The following is an 18096-nucleotide window of genomic DNA, read 5'->3' on the forward strand; positions in this document are numbered from 1 at the left end:
ATTGACAGCCTCTGTCCATAAGGGACATAGGGGCCAGACCGGGAGTAAATTTATGATTTTCCATCCAGTTGTCAAGATTTCATTTGAATAGGGTCATGGATGAACTCTGTTTTACATGGATGACAGAAGTAATCCAGAAGTTTTGAGTCAGGTCTGGTATCCCACCTGTGACCCAGAGGGTGACAGGACTAACAAAAAACAAGGTACAAAGGTTTAGTCCAGATACAATCAGTTTGAATACCATATCTAGGAGACTCTCTCTCTCCTCTCTCTCTCTCTCATGCCCTCTCTCTGGGTTGAATAAAGAAGTCTTGTTGAAGTTTCAAATAGTTTATTCCTTTAAACTGGTAGATGGCTGAGTGTTCTTGTTTTAACACATTATATTCAACAGGTCAGTTATTTAAAGGCAGTTACAGACAATGGTGGGTGGGGCCAGGGGAGCTGATTAGGAAAACTTGGGAGATGGAAAAACAAGGAGCTAATCCCAAAGCTTAGAAGTTGATCCCTTATTTGAATATTCCTGAAAGACCCATGATAGTTTCTAGCTCAGCAGCCTGTGGAACTTCATTCTTAGATAAAAGGATTTTATTTTCTTTTTTAACAAACAGAACATGACAACACAGAATGGGCTACCACTATAGAACTATATGTAAGAAAACACTTTCACCTGAGCTTCATCAGGTCCATCTAATACAGTGGTTTACACTTCAATCATTTGAACATGCCTGCTTTTATAAGTCTGTCACCAGACTTTATTAGCCTGTTTTGTAAAACATGTAATATGAGAGGATGTCTCTGCCTTTCTGGGGCTCATATTCCTTGGAGCTAATTATGAAAGCTTTATTGCAGAACTTTTTTCACTCTGACTTGTCCTTATCAATGCATCCCATGTAATTTAAGAGGTTGTGGCCATTTTCATGGGCATCAAAGCTCCTGAAATATATTACAAAAGACTAATCTTCTCTTGTATAGCAAAAGGTTTACAGTGTCTGCTTATAAGAGGCTCATTTACATGATTAATGTGATCACCCCCCCAATTCTTCTTCTTCCTGAGGACGATAGACCTTTTTATATGCAGGGGAGGTAGTCACTTAAAGCTACAGTAGGTGATTCTCATTTTTGAACAATACATGCATCCAGAGAAATAACTTACAGCGGTAAAAAGTTACAGTGCCCATTTTTACAGAGTTCATGGTTGTGCACAAGTAGGAGGAAAATGAAAGGAAAGTTTGAGACCTCAGAAGCTTTTGTGTAGGCTTTCTGTGCCCATGGAATAAAAATCCACCAAGTGGTGAACTGCAAAATATTAAAAGTATTTAATAAAAATAAGAATTTCATATCTTGTTTGAGCATAGGCAAATTGTGCCTGTGGTGTAAAGAATATAGTAGTGTGGAGTGGTGCCATGGAACAACAATTTTCATTGTACTGCAGATTATAGAAACATGCAGGCCCAGTGGCATCAATACATGGTTGCTGTGAGGTAGCTGTAGTGAGAGGTGAAATACTCCTTGTCTCAGGGCATGGTTCTGTGGTATTCTGCACACCATGCAGCCATGGTTCTATGGTGTTCTGCCCACCATGCAGTCATGGTTCTATGGAGCTCTGCACACCATGCAGCCAGCATCCTTCTACTTCCTTTCTCTACCACTGTCCTTTTTCTAGAATGCTTTGTTGTTCCACACCCTCTTTCATTAAGAGATAGATCCGGGTATATCTTTTTTCCTTGTAGGCCTGTTATCTAGTCATCTACCTTGTACCCCCGCCACACATACACACAAAAGTTGCAATTCTTGACAGCACTAACCAGCTCCCTTGAGTTTACAAATAATCTTAACCCTTCATTTCCTACACCTTTTGCAATATTTTCCCCTTTCTTTCTGATTCACTATTTTGTTCCATGCAGTCCTTCTATTCCTTAGTTTTATCTGTGAAGTAAATATAAGGCAGAGGAATCAATTCAAAGTATACCACTATTCTTTTATATTGTTACGTATTAAGGCCATTGTGCACATAGGTGCATGGTACAAGAAAATGCTCTATAGGTTAAGGCTGCAAGCAGTCCTAAATATTTCCCAGCTGCAATAAAACAGAAGGAAAGCACTGCCTTCTGTGTTTTGCATATGGAGCTGCCCCATGCTGCTCTATTCTGCAGTCACAGACCATAACATTTTAACTATAATAGCATCAAGAAAACTCATCAAAAACTAGGCACCATACATAGAGTAAAGAAATTCCTTACAGACTCTACCAAGGTAACTGTAGCTACTACTTACCTCTTAACCTCTCTCTATGGAGCCCCTATCATGACCGACCTACAAACCTCAGTTAGTTCTAAACTTGAACAGTGCTATGACATCACTATAACACAGTTGCCAGATTCACTTGCAACAAATTTTACCTGACCATCACTGTTTAGCACAAAAAACACTTAATTTTCTCGAGCTTCCTCACCATCTTTTACTCAGCTTACCTTAACTCATAAAATCATCCATAACCCATCTGCCTGCCCAACAATCAGACCCCTACTCCAATACTATCTTCCAAATTTTCTGCTTCAGTCAAACAATACAACTGCTTATCATCTACAAACCACAAATGGCTGCTGGGGTCAGTCTCTATTCCAATAGTCTAGCTAGAACGTGGAATAAAACTTCTGTATCAGTTAGGTCTATCACACATCTTCATCTTTTCAAGCCATTACTAAAATACTTCCTCTCTGCCTCCTGGATTTGTCCCTGCTCCTCATCTGGGACATAGCTCTCTAACACCCTTTCTCACCTTTTTATACCTCCTTTTAAAACACTAAATCGATTAACCTGGTTCTCCCCTTCTACTATCTCACTTTATTGTACTTCTTAAACTACTATACCTACTTCTAATTAGCACAACAAAATTACTATTCCATCACTACTTCTCTGTTAACACTGAAACTTGCATATCTCCTCTAATACATCACTCTATTGTATTTCTTAAATTACTCCTACCTATCTTATACCCCACTCTTCTATCTGCAATGTTCCAGTACAAGGCTTGCAAATTAAATGTTTGTGAATATCAGTACAGATTTTATTATAATGACCGTTATGCCATGTATTCACTGAGACAGCATTATAAAACTTGTTGTTGTAAATATTGATAGCGTTAAATATGATGCCTTGGAGTTTTTCTCCACAGGCTTCCACCAAAAAAGGGCACCTGTGCCCAGTCAGACTTTCCCATTAAACAAATATCAATAAATAAATAAATAAATACATACATACAGAAGATGCAAGACTGATACCCTGGAAGCACAAAATAATTACTTACCCGAAAGTGGGGTGACAAACATAATGCCAGATGGCCCATTCATTGTATGCTGCAAGAAACTCTGACTAGATTATTGCTTTAACATTGTTCACCAGCTATACTTTTATAATATGACCTTAACTGCCAGAATGTTATACACCACTATTGGAAAATGAAATTAAAACATAACAATCAAGTAAAGAAATTAAAAACATGGGCAAGCAAATGTAATCCCTGAGTGAACAAATGCCAGTTCATTCTTAAAGTCACATGCTAAGAATGCTGGTATATCTCAACACAGTTCAGTTTCTGAAATTAAGCTTAGTAAATTCCTGCTCTTCTTCCTCAAAAAAAGTACCCTGAATCAAATCTAACAGCAGGTCAAGGTCCAGATACCCCAGGGAGTTAATAAGGATGTTAAACCAGGTCATCTGTGACTTCCATTCCTTAATTCTTCCCTAAATCTGCTCCATCCCAATGGAAACCTGAGTTTTCCAGCTAATGGTGAAATGACCTTGGCCTTTCACAAGGTTTGAATTTACAGTTACCAGAAATAAACACTTACTGCTCATTTGCAGCTCTCTGATTTTTTTATGCAAACATAAAGCTCACATGTTAAAAAAGTGACTGAAAAGTTGCATAACATTATTGCAAGTCATAACACGAGAAAGGGCATTCTTAAATGTAATTATGGTGCTAAATCCTATGCCTTTGACTTTCTGTAATATAAATACTTACACTTTAAAAAGCACAATATGTACTGCTGTTGAGTGCAGATGGATGCAGAAATGTGAACACGTCAGCATTAAATTGGTAAAACGTGTTCCCTATGCATATGCTGCTCATCATTAACATTTAAAGTTCTTTACATAAGCTGATTTTTTTTCCCATTGGGAAGCACCATTCACTTAAATTGTAGGTGCTGCAAATGCCTTGTTCATTGAGTCACGGTGTCTGCAAAGTTCTTTTTCTAAGAAAACTGCACTGTATTTATTTACAGGAAATGCTACAACTAGCACTTTAAAAACATGATGTTACTTTTAGATATGCCTCCCTTTGTCTAAGTGAATCATGATTGTGATCGTACCAAAGTAGAACAGTTTGTTACATTTTTTAGGACTGCATAAGTAAGTGGAAGGTTGTACTCACATTTCATTCAGGCATGCAGAAAGCATTGGTGTAGAGCCATTCCTTGCAAAAACTCCATTTCAGCTGCAAACAGATTGCTTGGTTTAATATGCTCCTTAGTGTGTACAAATTAAAACTATAGAATGGTAAAGTCGTGTAGCAGAGTTTACAACACTGTAATATGGTAGCAGAGTATTTACACTGATCTCCTAAATGTGCTATTTCCGTATTTATCTTCTGGCAACCCTCTATTTCAGTAACAGACAGATTTATTGGCTTAATAAGTTCATTAACATGTACAAAACAAAGCTCTGGTATTTTAGTCTTGGGTTGGCTTTGTAATACTGTAACATAGCAGTAATATTTACAGTGATTCTGCAAATGTGGGATTTCCTCACTTTTCCTTCTGGCGGTGTTTTATCCAGCTAGCAGCTAGTGACGTATTCACCTTGCAGTTCTTAACTTAACTTTGCATTTATAGCTCCAGTGAATACTTAACAATCAGAATTTGCTCTATGGAGAGCACAATATACCTGATGGGGGCAGCCGTGAAAAAAAGTTGAAAGTATGTAAGTATTACATTGTCAAAATGATCCAGAAGTCATTTATTGTATATGTAGACTCAAGTTAAAATACTTATTCATTGTGAATCCATTTTCATAATATCAAGCAGTGTACCCTATCAGTTCAAGTCCAACACCATCCGATCCTGCATTTACACTTTACGCTATTTAAAATGATAACTGCTTTCTTTATTGATTTCACCTTTATATAATGTCATCTGTTTTTTTTTTCTCTCTCTTACATTTGCCCTGAGATTCAGCAAACTTCCATGCAAGAATAGCTTATTCTTACACAGAAGGGACCATTCCCGTGCAGCATGGCAGTGCACCATGCTTATTCATGAAGGTGTGCTGCCTTGCTCTAATACGGACATGGTGCCATGTATGAGTGCAGGGGGTGTGTCTGAGAGCAGTGCTCTCACAATACACACACCCCTTGCACTCCATAAATGCCGTACGGCAATGTAAATGCAGCAAGAGTACCATTACCTTCAACCTCACAAGAAATCTGGACAAAGCTATAAAAATCAAGGAACAAATAGGGACAAATGTGAAATATTGCTCTCACAAACTTATAAAGTCGATAGAATGACAGGCTTCGCATTAACATGAATTTCCCAAAGGGTATGAAGTGTAAAACTCAAACATCTGTCATTATTTACTAACTGCAGTCTTTAATGCTTTGCCACTAATCTGCCAGAGAGCCTCAATTGCATGAAACATAGACCAAAAATATAAGGCAAAAATCTGGACATTCTGTGAAAATCTGTACAGTTGTGAGGTATGGCGGACACTGTTAGTGTCTGTGGAGCATACCTCTCAAGTGCAAAGCCTGTCATGTCATCACCGTTTGAAAAGCACAGCCCCCACAGATAATGTTGCAGAAAGCAATGTGCATACCCCTACATTACAAAAATAAAACACAACAGTTTATTTTTTTTTTTTTCAGTCCGGAATAAAAGATAAGCTTAGCTGTGCGGGTGTGTGCGTCACGCAGCTCTGCTCAGCCTAGCTTACACATCACAAGGACCTAAATAGGAATATACTTCAAAAAGTAGCAATGTGGAAATAGTGAAGTGATTACAGCGTTTGCTTTGCAAGTAGTCATTCCTGGTTCAATCCCCACTGAAGCCAATTTGCATTTTACATGTGGTAGTAAATAACATATATTTGTTAGCCAGAGTAGTGTAGTAGGTCCAGATGTGAGGTGTCAGTGTAATAAAGTTGTGAAACCCCCATATAAACACAAGTGCCCCATACAGTATAGTCACACAAGAATAAATGTAATGAAAGCACATAGGGGGATGTCAGGGAAGATAAACAAAATTATGTCAGAAATGATGAATCAATCTCATACAGCTGATAGTCTATAAAATAAAACTTAAGCAATGCTAAGCATTGCACAGCTATGCTTACCGGGTGTAAGCATTGCTTAAATATGAATGCCAAGCAATGAGTAGCCCAGCTAAGCGGATTTTCCCATTGGTAAGCAGTGCTGAACCTGCCCCTTTAAGCAATGCCAACCTTAGCTAAGCAGGTTTGCCTATAGCTTAGCTTAGCTCAACATATTCAAACCATCCAATCACGGTAAAGTGCGGGAATCAGATGCATTTAATCCTCACGGGTGGGTATACAGCTCATAACTGGTGGTAGCTCCCCACTGTAGGCAGTATGGCAGGTGTTGGAGAGGTCATGCACTTTTGGGTGCAGCGCTGGGGCATACAGGAGGACTCCTTTTTAAAAACCATGATGTGAGACTGCTTCAGGACCAGTACCAGGGTTCCCAATACAAAGCAGAGGCCATGATTTCACCAGTGCCACTGGCATGCCTCGGACTGGTGAGCAGGTCCGGCACCACTATGCCGACCTGAAGCGGAGGAAGAGGGAGCTCCTGGACTAGTGGGTCCAAGAAGCATGGCAGAGGAGTGATGTCCCAGGCATGTGTAAGTATTCATATCAGTAACTGTTTACCAGAGTCCAACCTGTGTATGTGATGGATAGGTATGCATAAATGCTTTTCTATCTTCTTTACAACTCCAGCTGAGTGGGCTATGAACCAGGAAGCCCATGCAAGCAGGTTGCAAAGGCTGTGCCGCGAGACTGATGAGTAACCATCTAGCTTGTAGTATTCATACCAAATAAATATAAAGGAGTAGAATGTCACCTGGCAGCATTAAAAATGGGTATGGTTTGTACTGAATAAACCAGACAATATTACAGTAATCGTCTCATATAGGTTATATATAAATAAAACTGTAACTGCCTGACAATAAAATTCAAAACCCTGGACTGGTTGTGTTTACTCTGGCATTGTATGAATTGAAATGTGTGCAGGTTATGCAGAACAACCAAAGCTCTGGAAGCATTAAACAATCAAGTCTCATCTGAGAAAGTTAGTGACTCTGTAAGACATGAGATTAACTGATATGAAATGATGTTCATCGTGTTTCACTGTTGCAGTCATTACACTTGGGTTATCCTGCTGGCAGGTACATGCAGTCAGCCTGAATTCCAAAGTCCTGGTCCGGCGTCGGTTGCTGTCACCTCCTCCCTGACGTCAGTGCACCAGGGGTATATAAGATGCAGCCGACGCCATTTTCTTCAGTCTTTCTTGCCGCACGGTGCCCGAAGCAAAAGCAGTTTGCAAGTGCCGGTCGGCCGACTCCTGAGATTTTCGTGTTCGAATTTCAGATCTGAAGTCTTCAATTAAAGCTAAGTACCCCGTTGGGGAAATTTTCTTGCTCCAGACCGATGTCAGAAAAAGTTAATAATTATATTTCTTGTGGGAAGCAAATACCTCATAAGGACTTCCATTCTTATTGTATTCCTTGCCTAGGCTCTGATCACGACGTTGCTAATTGCATGTTTTGTGCTAGATTTAACCAACGCACTATTAAGCTTCGGTACGATTTCGCATTTCACTGCTTTGGCCGAAGATTTAATTACACAATGTCATCGGATAGCCATCTGACTAACGCAATTCACAAGAAACGCAAGAAAAAGGAAAAGGACAGGCATTCGAGGTCCAAAACTGATGACGAGGCTTCTTCTAAGCCAGTCGCTGGTTCGCCGGTTCTCAGTGAGGCACTTTCGTAGCCCCTGACGCCTGCTACCTCAGAGCCGCAGGCCGCTTCCGACTCCCACGTGGAGCCGACTAGGCCACTGGAAACTCAAGGTATTGGACACTCGGAAAATATTCCCTCAGATGGGTCCGTAGCCGCTTAGCAGGCATCGGCTTCTGAGGGTGTTTTCAGGCCTCCACAATTATATGTAAAACCGACTTCAGCTTCAAAGGCAAAGACTAAAGCACCACTAAAGACAAAGAAACAAGTACAGCAATTCCATGGACAGGCCTCCATGCCTAAAAAACAGATGCTCAAAATGTCCGAAGACCTAATTACTTTGATCAGGGGTTCCCATTCCCCTCCTGATAAGAGGCCTAGGCAAGAGACAAAATATGAATCTTCAGATCAGGTTTCCATTTCCTCTGACTCCTCCTCTGAACAGGAATACTCCCTTCCTCCCTATGAGGATTCTGATTCTGAAGAATCTATCCCTTCAGCCTCTCCTCCTAAGGATTACTCTTTTTGGGAAACCCTGCATACCATGAGGAAGCACTTCCACTGGGAGAGCCAAGATTTCTTAGAATCTAAGAAAAGGCTCAGGGACTTTCTTTTGCTTCCTCAGCACAGGCCCCTTGCTATTCTTCCTGTTTTAGACATAGTAGATGATGTATTTGCAGAGTCCGGCCTGTCTCCTGACTCTTTACCTCCAGCTCCTGTTAAGCCAGACAGATACTACAGGGTTCCAAATTCTCATAAATTCCTATACAAAAACCCTGCTGCTGACCCAGAAACTATCTCTCAGGCTCCCAAAGGGTTTAAGGCTTCCACTGCAAAAAACCCTATCCCCTCTGATAGGGATTAAAGGGCTCTGGACAGATAGGGGAAAAAGATTTACACTTCTGCTACCGTAGCTGTAAGGGCTTTAAATTGTCAGTTTCATATGCTTAAATATCAGCAATACTTAATGTCACTGCTTAAACAGAAAATGTCAACAAATTCTGAATGTACAGAAAACAAAGAAATGCAGGATTTATTGCATGCAGCCTAACAAGTAGGAAAGCATACGTTGCAATGTGGTTTTGATTCTCTGGAGGCCTCTTGCAGGGCCACTGTTACGGGTTCTGTTATTAGGAGACATGCTTGGTTAAAGGAACAGAATCTGCCAGATCATGTTAAAGCTCAGCTATTTGTTTGGTGTTAAAGCAGAAGAGATGTTGAAGAAAATGGAGGACAAAGCAAAATCTATGCAAGCAGTCAAGGATTTCTTACAGGTACAGCCAACTGGCCTGCAAAGAATTGGTCCTTTCCAGTGTCATACAGGCCATAAAGAGACAGATACAGATGTCCCAGAGGTAGATCCCAGCCCCAAGGCTCATACAGGCCTAAACAATGGGGTGCTTCTACCTCCAAAAGCGGAGAAGACAAATCACAGCCATACAGGAAACAGTCCCAATGACTTTCCTCTGCCAGCACCAAGCACTTATCTTTCTACAGCTCCCTTAGGGGGAAAACTAGCACTTTTTCACAAAATTGGCATATCATTACCCAGGACAAATGGGTCTTGAATATAGTGTCACAGGACTACATGTTCCACTTTCACACCCTGCCAAGGACTAAAGGTATGCCAGACCTGCCACACAATCAATGGGCAGAGGCACAAAAACAAGTTTCATCCCTCATGGACATGAGGGCCATTCAGCGAGTACCACTTCAAGAGCAGGGTCAAGGATTTTACTCAAGACCTTTCTTGGTACCCAGAAAGGACAAAGCCTGGAGACCAATACTGGACCTGTCTATTCTAAACACATTTCTGGACATTCCAAAATTCAAAATGTTGACTTTGCAGCAGCTTTTGCATATGCTGGGCAAGAAGGCTTGGCTGGTAATGTTGGACCTAAAAGAGGCATACCTGCATGTCCCAATCAGACAGTCTTGCAGAAGATACCTCAGATTCATAGCTGGCTCAATGCACTACCAATTCTCTGCACTACACTTTGGCTTATCTACTGCACCCAGGGTCTTCACAAAATGCCTGGCACCAGTAATTGCATTCTGCAGACAAAGAGGAATTCAATTATACCCTTACTTGGATGACTGCTTTATTCAAGCAGAGAACAAGGACATTCTACTAAAGCATCTGGCGTTTGTAAAAAGATTACTAATTTGCCTAGGGTACACAGTAAACGAAAAGAAATCAAAACTAGTACCCTCTCAAGACATAATATTCCTGGGTGCAAGCTTAAGTACAACTGCCAAGATGGCATATCTCATGCCAGACAAACAAAAGCAACTGACTTCTTACTTCAAAATTTTGGCAACAAAGACGCAGTTATCTGCTAGAAAAATTCTGCAGGCTTTGGGCTTCATGGCATCCTGCATTCTACTAATTCCATATGCAAGACTGCATATGAGGAAACTACAATGGTATCTAAAAAGTGTTTGGACTCAACATTGCCACAGCCTGGAAACATTAATTACTCTCATCCCGTGCCTGCAACAGGAGTTTCGATGGTGGGCACAGGCCTGTCACCACAAAAAGGGACAGCCATTTACTTTACCCACAGATGCATCAGATTATGCCTGGGGCGCACACATGGCAGGAAAATGTATTCAGGGCACATGGTCCGCAAGCCAAATGCATCTTCATATCAATCAAAAAGAGATGCTAGCTGTTCAGAATGCCTTGACAGCTTTCAAGGATCTACTTCATCCAGGACAATTGCTGATAAAGACGGACAATACTACAGTCATGTGGTACATAAACAAGCAGGACGGCACACATTCCTACCCCCTCTGCAGACAAGCCATGACTTTGTGGGACACAGCATTGACTAATCAAGTTCACCTGCAAGCACAATTCCTGCCAGGAAAGATAAATACTCTGGCAGATGAACTAAGCAGAAACCTCATGGATTCCCACGAGTGGAAACTGGATCCACAAGTCTTCAGCATGATAACAAGGAAAGGAGGATGCCCAGACATAGATCTAGTTGCCTCCCCTCACAACTGCCAACTACAGAGATTCTGCACAAGGATGTATCACAAGTAAGCATGGAAAGTGGATGCCCTATCCTTCAGCTGGAATACCCTAACAGTATATGCCTTTCCTCCTCTGCCTCTCCTCCCCAAGGTACTCCTAAAGGTCAGACAAGAGAAGCCAAAAATGATACTGATTGCCTCAGACTGGCCCCGCCAGCACTGCTACCCAATCCTAAAGAGTTTGTCTCAAGGTCCAGCGTGGACATTACCTCAAATTCCTCACTTTCTGACCCAACAAAACAATCAGATCCTGCACACCCAACTCAGAATCTTAAATCTGGCAGCATGGCGGATAATGTAACCATTCAGAACACTCCTCTCTCTAAAGCGGTGATGGATGTTATTTTGGAGGCCAGGAGGCCCAGTACCAGAAAATTCTATGCAGAAAAATGGAAGAGATTCTGTGCTTGGAACCGGGCACAAGGATTTGACATGTTTGTTCCAAATATTCCTCAGATTTTACAATACTTAACTGAGATGCTGGACAAAGGCCTAACCTTTTCATCAGTTAAGATCCATGCCTCTGCCATTTCAGTCCATTACAATACGGAACCGCCAATTTTTTCTCATCCATTACTAAAGCAGTACCTCAGAGGGGCCAAAAACATAAGACCTCCAAGGAGAGCACCAATACCTGCATGGGACCTCAATTATGTCTTGGAAAAACTCACACTGCCTACTTTTGAGCCAGCCTCAACAGCTGATATAAAATTCTTATCCTGGAAAACAGTTCTGCTCCTAGCAATAACCTCTACAAGATGAGTCTCAGAGTTACAGGCACTCATGGCTGTGGAACCTTTTATCATTTTCCATCCAGACAGTGTTTCTCTGAGGACAAACCCTACATTTATGCCTAAGGTGGTGTCCAGTGTTGCCCTTAACTAGACCATTCATTTGCCTACTTTTATCCAAACACACAGAATAAGGGTGAGAGACTTCTGAATTCTTTGGACATACACAGACAGCTAAGTTTCTACTTGGACAGAACTAAAGCTTACAGAAAGTCTGAGCAACTCTTAGTGGCATATGCTGCAGGATCACAAGGAAAGGCTATCTCAAAGCAGACTATTTCAAAATGGATAGGCCATTGCATTTGTTTCTGTTATTGAGAACATGGCAAATCAGTGCCTAAGGGCATTAGGCCACATTCAACCAGAGCAGCAGCCTTCCTCAGAGGAGTACCAACCAAAGACATTTTAGAGGCTGCAACTTGGAGTTCAGTGCACACTTTTACAAAGCACTACCACTTACCTCTACTCTAAATCCAGAGCAGGCTTTGCTACTGCAGTTCTGCAGGGCCTCATAGCCTCTCCTAATCCTATTTAGACCCAGCCACCCAACCTCAGCTTTGGGATTCAACCCAAATGTAATGACTGCAACAGTGAAACACGATTAACATAGTACAGTTGTGTACCTACCATAAATGTAAATGTTCGAGTGTATTCACTATTGCAGTCCAGGTTACCCACCCACCATCCCCCTTTCCTTCCTGGGACATATCTGTACTTCTCTATTCTATACAACCTATGTGGTGTATTTGCTTGTAGATGAAGGAAATGTTAACTTTACTGCATGCATATTTATTGGCATAATTTGTAGCCTACCCTTTTGGGGGCACCTGACATCTGGGGCAAGAAAAACTGAAGAAAATGGCATCGGCTGCATCTTATAAACCCCTGGCGCACTGACATCAGGGAGGAGGCGGCAACAACCGACACCAGACCAGGATTTTGGAATTCAGGCCGACTGTGGGTAGCCTGCCAGCAGGATAACCCAAGTGTAATGACTGCAACAGTGAATACAAATGAACATCTACATTTATGGTAGGTACACAACTGTACTTTTCATGCAGCAAGATCTGATATCTGAATAGTAATGTTGTGTTAACCACTGTTTTTTTTAACAAAAAATAATAATAAAAAATGAGCATTAAAAACAGATACACGCTTTCGGCAAGTAAGATAACCCGCCTTCATCAGACAAAAGTTTTGAGCCACCATCTAGTATCAGTATTTATAAAAACATCACATTACAAGCTCCAATCACTTTGAAATGCATTCAAATACTTTAGCGTTGTCCAGGGAACCTTAAGGTGCTACGCTACTCGCAACTAAATAGTCTATTAAACCAACATAATAAGCTTCAGCCAAAACTATTAGCTTGTTAAAAAATATATAAAAACACATCTTGACTAAAAATTAACTTTCCATATACAAATATCGTCATGATGTCCCAATTGTAAATGTTAAAATTAGCATAAAATACGATAAATACATACAGTTTCGATAAAAAATAATAAAACCAGTTTAAAATCCCAACATCTATACCAGTACTATTAGACTGACTGTTAAAGATATACTCTATCTGTTGCATGTTAATAATTTTAGAACTGGTTTTATAGATATATCTTTAACAGTCAGTCTAATAGTACTGGTATAGATGTTGGGATTTTAAACTGGTTTTATTATTTTTTATCGAAACTGTATGTATTTATCGTATTTTATGCTAATTTTAACATTTACAATTGGGACATCATGACGATATTTGTATATGGAAAGTTCATTTTTTGTCAAGATGTGTTTTTATATATTTTTTAACAAGCTAATAGTTTTGGCTGAAGGTTATTATGTTGGTTTAATAGACTATTTAGTTGCGAGTAGCGTAGCACCTTAAGGTTCCCTGGACAACGCTAAAGTATTTGAATGCATTTCAAAGTGATTGGCGCTTGTAATGTGATGTTTTTATAAATACTGACACTAGATGGTGGCTCAAAACTTTTGTCTGATGAAGGCGGGTTATTTTACTTGCCGAAAGCGTGTATCTGTCTTTAACGCTCACTTATTATTATTATTTTTTGTTAAAATAAACTGAAAATTTGAATTTTGAAGAGGCGTTGCTCTTATTGTGACCTGGGTTGTCACTTTATTGGTTTAACCACTGTTTTCCAAACTGTGCTAAGTCAAAAGGTATGTATAGGAATGTATGTATAAGAATGTTGTAATTACAAGGTCAGACTGTACAACCAAGATAGAATGAGACAGAATCCAGTCAAGGAAAAGACAGTAGTTTTTCAATAACTTGCTCTGATGAAACACAAACTTGTTGTATTTTTAGCAGAAGCAGCCATGATTCGAATCCCGGGAGTGGTAGTAAGCTCTATGCATAATTTTCAAATAGGATTTTGTGAATATGTGTAGAAACAGTCAGGTAGTGTTAACATAAAATCTGAAGTAGTTAGCTTCATTTATCTGCAACCTATGGGTATGCGGATCCATGTCGGATCTGAGCCGGCAACATTTTTTAAGCATCTGCTCCAATCTCCAAGCTCCTTCCCTTACCCATAATCCCTCACATCTCCTACCTTCCCTCATATCTCGTTTGCCACTTCATGTGTACACATCGTGGTTTCTATAGCTCCAAGTTGGGTGTAGTAAGTGATACTTTTTGGTATATATTTAGTGTGTGAATGTAGTTGGTTTTTGGTCATCCCTTTCCTCCCCTTCGTCATTTGTTGGTTTTCTGTCCAAAAAAAAAAGTAGTTTAAAATTTAGGAATTTGTGAGGTAGTGTAGGCCTAACCATCGTTTGTGTGTGTGTGTTTGTTAGTTTAGTTTTGGCTGAGTGGTATATGGTGATGGCTGAGCAACCAAAACCAACTTTTAAAAAATGCACAGAGTGTGGCTACAAGCTTTCACTGACTGATGGCCACACTCTGTGTGTTATTTGCCTGGGTGTTCCCCACCTATCTTTGCCATGTAGCGTATGTGCTGGGTTCAACCCTAGGGCATTGAAAGAGAGAAAGGCAAAGTTGGTAGCTAAGGGCCTGCTACCAGTTTCTGCATTGGATTCAACAACCTCGACATTGGCTCCAGTAGCCGACCAACCCCCCCTCAAGCTGGGACTCAACCTCCCTCTAAGCCTTCTGAGATAGGGACTAAATCAAAGGATAAAGACAACGACAAGAGAGACAAGGAGAAAAGAGCGGAAAGGCACCGCAAACGGTCTCCAGAGTGGAAGCCATTACACAGTCCACCTGCTAAAGTTGTCAGACCACCTCTCCTCTGCTCCATTCCCTGAGGTTCTCGCCGGAGCCAATGGAGCCCTCGGACCAGAGGCTTTCTTCGAGGTCATCTCACAGACCAGACAGATCCAAGTTGGTCACCTCCTTGAGGTCGATTCAGAGTCTGTTGGAGCTTGACATGGACAGGATGATGTGGATGTTCTTTCAGACCCAAATCCAAATGGGAGTCTTGCCAGGCCCCTCTCCAGCCAGAGAGGGGATCTCTATGCCCTTCTTCCATCCAATCTTTCTTTCCCCGATCTGACCTGTGGTTTCAGGGTTTATGGATCCGAGGATCTTCGGAGCTGGGGTTTGGCACTAACGGTCCTTCCAACCTCAACGCCAGCGATTACCTTGAGTTCCTCAGATCAGACTTGTTCGGATCCAAGCAACTCTTGGGGCTGAGAACGGGGAGCCAGATCCAAGGGAATGGAGGTGTCTTCAGCTCCAACTTTGTCGGATCCAAGCCATTCCTTTGGAACCTTGGCTACCTTGGCCTCGGCCCCAATCCTCATGACGGAGCCGGGGAGAGCTTCTTCCCTGTTGGTTGCTAAGGAGGTGCGCTCTCCTTCGATGTGGTGGAGAGGGTTCTCTCCCAAGGATTGAGACCCCAGCCCATTGCCTTGGACTCAGCCCAGGCTGCCATGAATTTGGTCACGACTCCCATCAGCTTTTCCCAGGAACAGCCCATGCTAAAGGACCCCCAGGTGGATCCCATCATGGAACCCCCCCATGACTTACGAGCCCTCTTCAGAGAATCCCATTGAGGAGGCTCCCCATAAGCACTCATGTAAGAGGAGGCACATGGACTCCCCTGAGTCCATCCTGGAAGATACTGATTTGGATGAAGGTGAGGATTCCCCCAGGTCACCTCCATAGGATGTCTCCTTTGGAGACATCATGGAAATCCTTACCAGAGGGTAGGTTGGTCAGCCCCAAAACCCTCTATGGACGAGTCAGTATTCCTGGAGGCCTTGGGAATGGGCCCATCTACATCCTGGGTGTCCCCTCCTGCAGATCCATTAGTGGAGCTCATTACCATGCTGGTATCGAAGGAGCCTGACACCAGAGAGCCAATACCCAAATGCCCGGACAGGATCCTTTCTCCTTCCACAGATAGACAGGCCTGGTACAAGGGATCTCCGGTGGATGCTATGGTGGTTGCAGCTGCCACCAAGAGAGAACTGGCTCAGGAAAGTTCTTTGGTTTACCCTCCGGTCTAGGGTGGTAGATCGGTTTGTGAAGCGAGTCTTTTCTTCAGCGACGTTTTCTGTACGAGCGCTGAATTATTTGGCACATGTCATTCGAATCCAGCGAGACCTAGTCACAGAATTCGCTGTGTCGCCCCCAGAGTCTTTGTTGCCAGAGGACAAGCGGCTGTTCTTGGTGAAAATGTAGACTCTGAAATCTGTTTTGAACACGTCCTTGTGTCTTCTTTCCCATGCCATGGAAGGAGCGGCTAGGGCGGCTGTGACCGCTTGGCTCAGACTCTGTCAATTCGCGGACCCCTTCAAGGCGTCATTCACAAATGCTCCCTTTGACAGTTCCTCCCTGTTTGGGAAGACAGTTCGTGACACCCTGGTCCAGAGCGAGAAGGATGGGAAGACTCTGTCTGCCATCGGAGTCCGCTTCTCTAGCCCTCAAAGATCCTTTTCTAGGTATCAGAGTGGGCAAAAGAAGATGTGGTTCCAAAAATCTCAGTTTTCCCAGGACACTCAGGACAACCTGTCCCCTAGAGGCAGAGGGGGACAAGACAGACACCGCCCCAGAGAGGCAGAGGGGGCCCGAGGAACTTTGGGTCTAGGGAGACCTTCTCGGACAGACCCATGCAGCAGTCCTGAGGGGTTGCCCAACTGTCCTACTCTGGAGACAGTTGGGGGAAGATTGTCATTGCACTGAACGGCTTGTGAGTCCGTTACGACGGACCGTTGGGTGCTCCAAATTATATCCGCAGGCTACTCCATCCCCGTTCATTGTCCAACCCATCCAACCAAAGCACCTCCCAGATGTTCCACCCACTCAAAGGGAGGCAGAAGCGCACGAAATTTCAAAGCTGCTTCACAATCGGGCTATCGAACCGGTACCCCCAGATCAGTCTGGATTAGGCATTTACTTCAGGTTTTTTTTAGTGCCAAGAAAGACAGGGGACTTCAGGCCCATATTGGACCTGTCAACCCTGAACCTGACTGTAGCCAAGCAGAAATTCTGGATGGTCACCTTGCAGTCCATTCTACCTTACCTCCGAGAATGTGACTGGATGTGCTCGATAGACGTCCAAGACGCTTACTACCATATCAAAATTTGCAGAAGCTCCAGGAGATTCCTTCACTTCTGGCTGTGAGCCAATCATTTCCATTTCAGAGCCCTACACTTCAGTCTCACCACAGCCCCCAGGGTGTTTACCAAGGTTATGGCAGTTGTAGCAGCTCACCTGAGGCTTCAGGGAATTCAGGTGTTTTCTTACCTAGACGATTGGCTCCTCGCTGCTGCCACCAAGCATCTACTTTGCAGGGCCAGAGACTCCTTCCTGCATCTGCCAGTCAATCTAGGGATTACCATCAACATCTCCAAGTCCCGCTTGAACCCGACACAGACCTTGGAATTTATAGGGGCATGGCTGGACACTCTACTATTGCAAGTTTTTCTTACTCGGTGACAGTGTCCAGAACCTACGGGTTCATGTGTCAAGTGATCCTCCACCCCAGGACGCCAACAGCGAGCGATGTTCTCCAAGCCCTAGGCTCCATGGCCACAGCAATTTCAATCCTTCTCTGTGCGTGCCTTCAGATGAGGGTGCTTCAGTGGACCCTGGCAGTTCAGTGGTCTTAGTTAGGCCTCCCCATGGACTATCCAATACGAATCAGCAGAACCTGCAAGATTTCTCTTCTCTGGTGGCTCCAATCACTGGAAATCTTGGCAGGTCATCCCTTTATAACACCCCCAGTCCAAGCCACAG

The 18096-nt window shown here is 42.6% G+C and overlaps 1 long non-coding RNA gene across 1 annotated transcript in view; it reads right to left on the minus strand.

Annotated features, from left to right (window-relative positions):
• The window catches only part of LOC122810035, a 454948-nt gene that overhangs the window by 14742 nt on the left and 422110 nt on the right, over positions 1–18096 (minus strand). The window contains exons 2-3 of the long non-coding RNA XR_006366041.1: positions 4436–4498; positions 2103–2105 (exon numbers count right to left, since the gene is read on the minus strand). This is a non-coding gene — a long non-coding RNA (uncharacterized LOC122810035). The remainder of the gene's footprint in view (positions 1–2102; positions 2106–4435; positions 4499–18096) is intronic.

The sequence above is a fragment of the Protopterus annectens genome, chromosome 1.part1, assembly GCF_019279795.1.
Source record: "Protopterus annectens isolate FY-2018-M chromosome 1.part1, PAN1.0, whole genome shotgun sequence".
Classification (NCBI taxonomy): Eukaryota; Metazoa; Chordata; order Ceratodontiformes; family Protopteridae; genus Protopterus; species Protopterus annectens.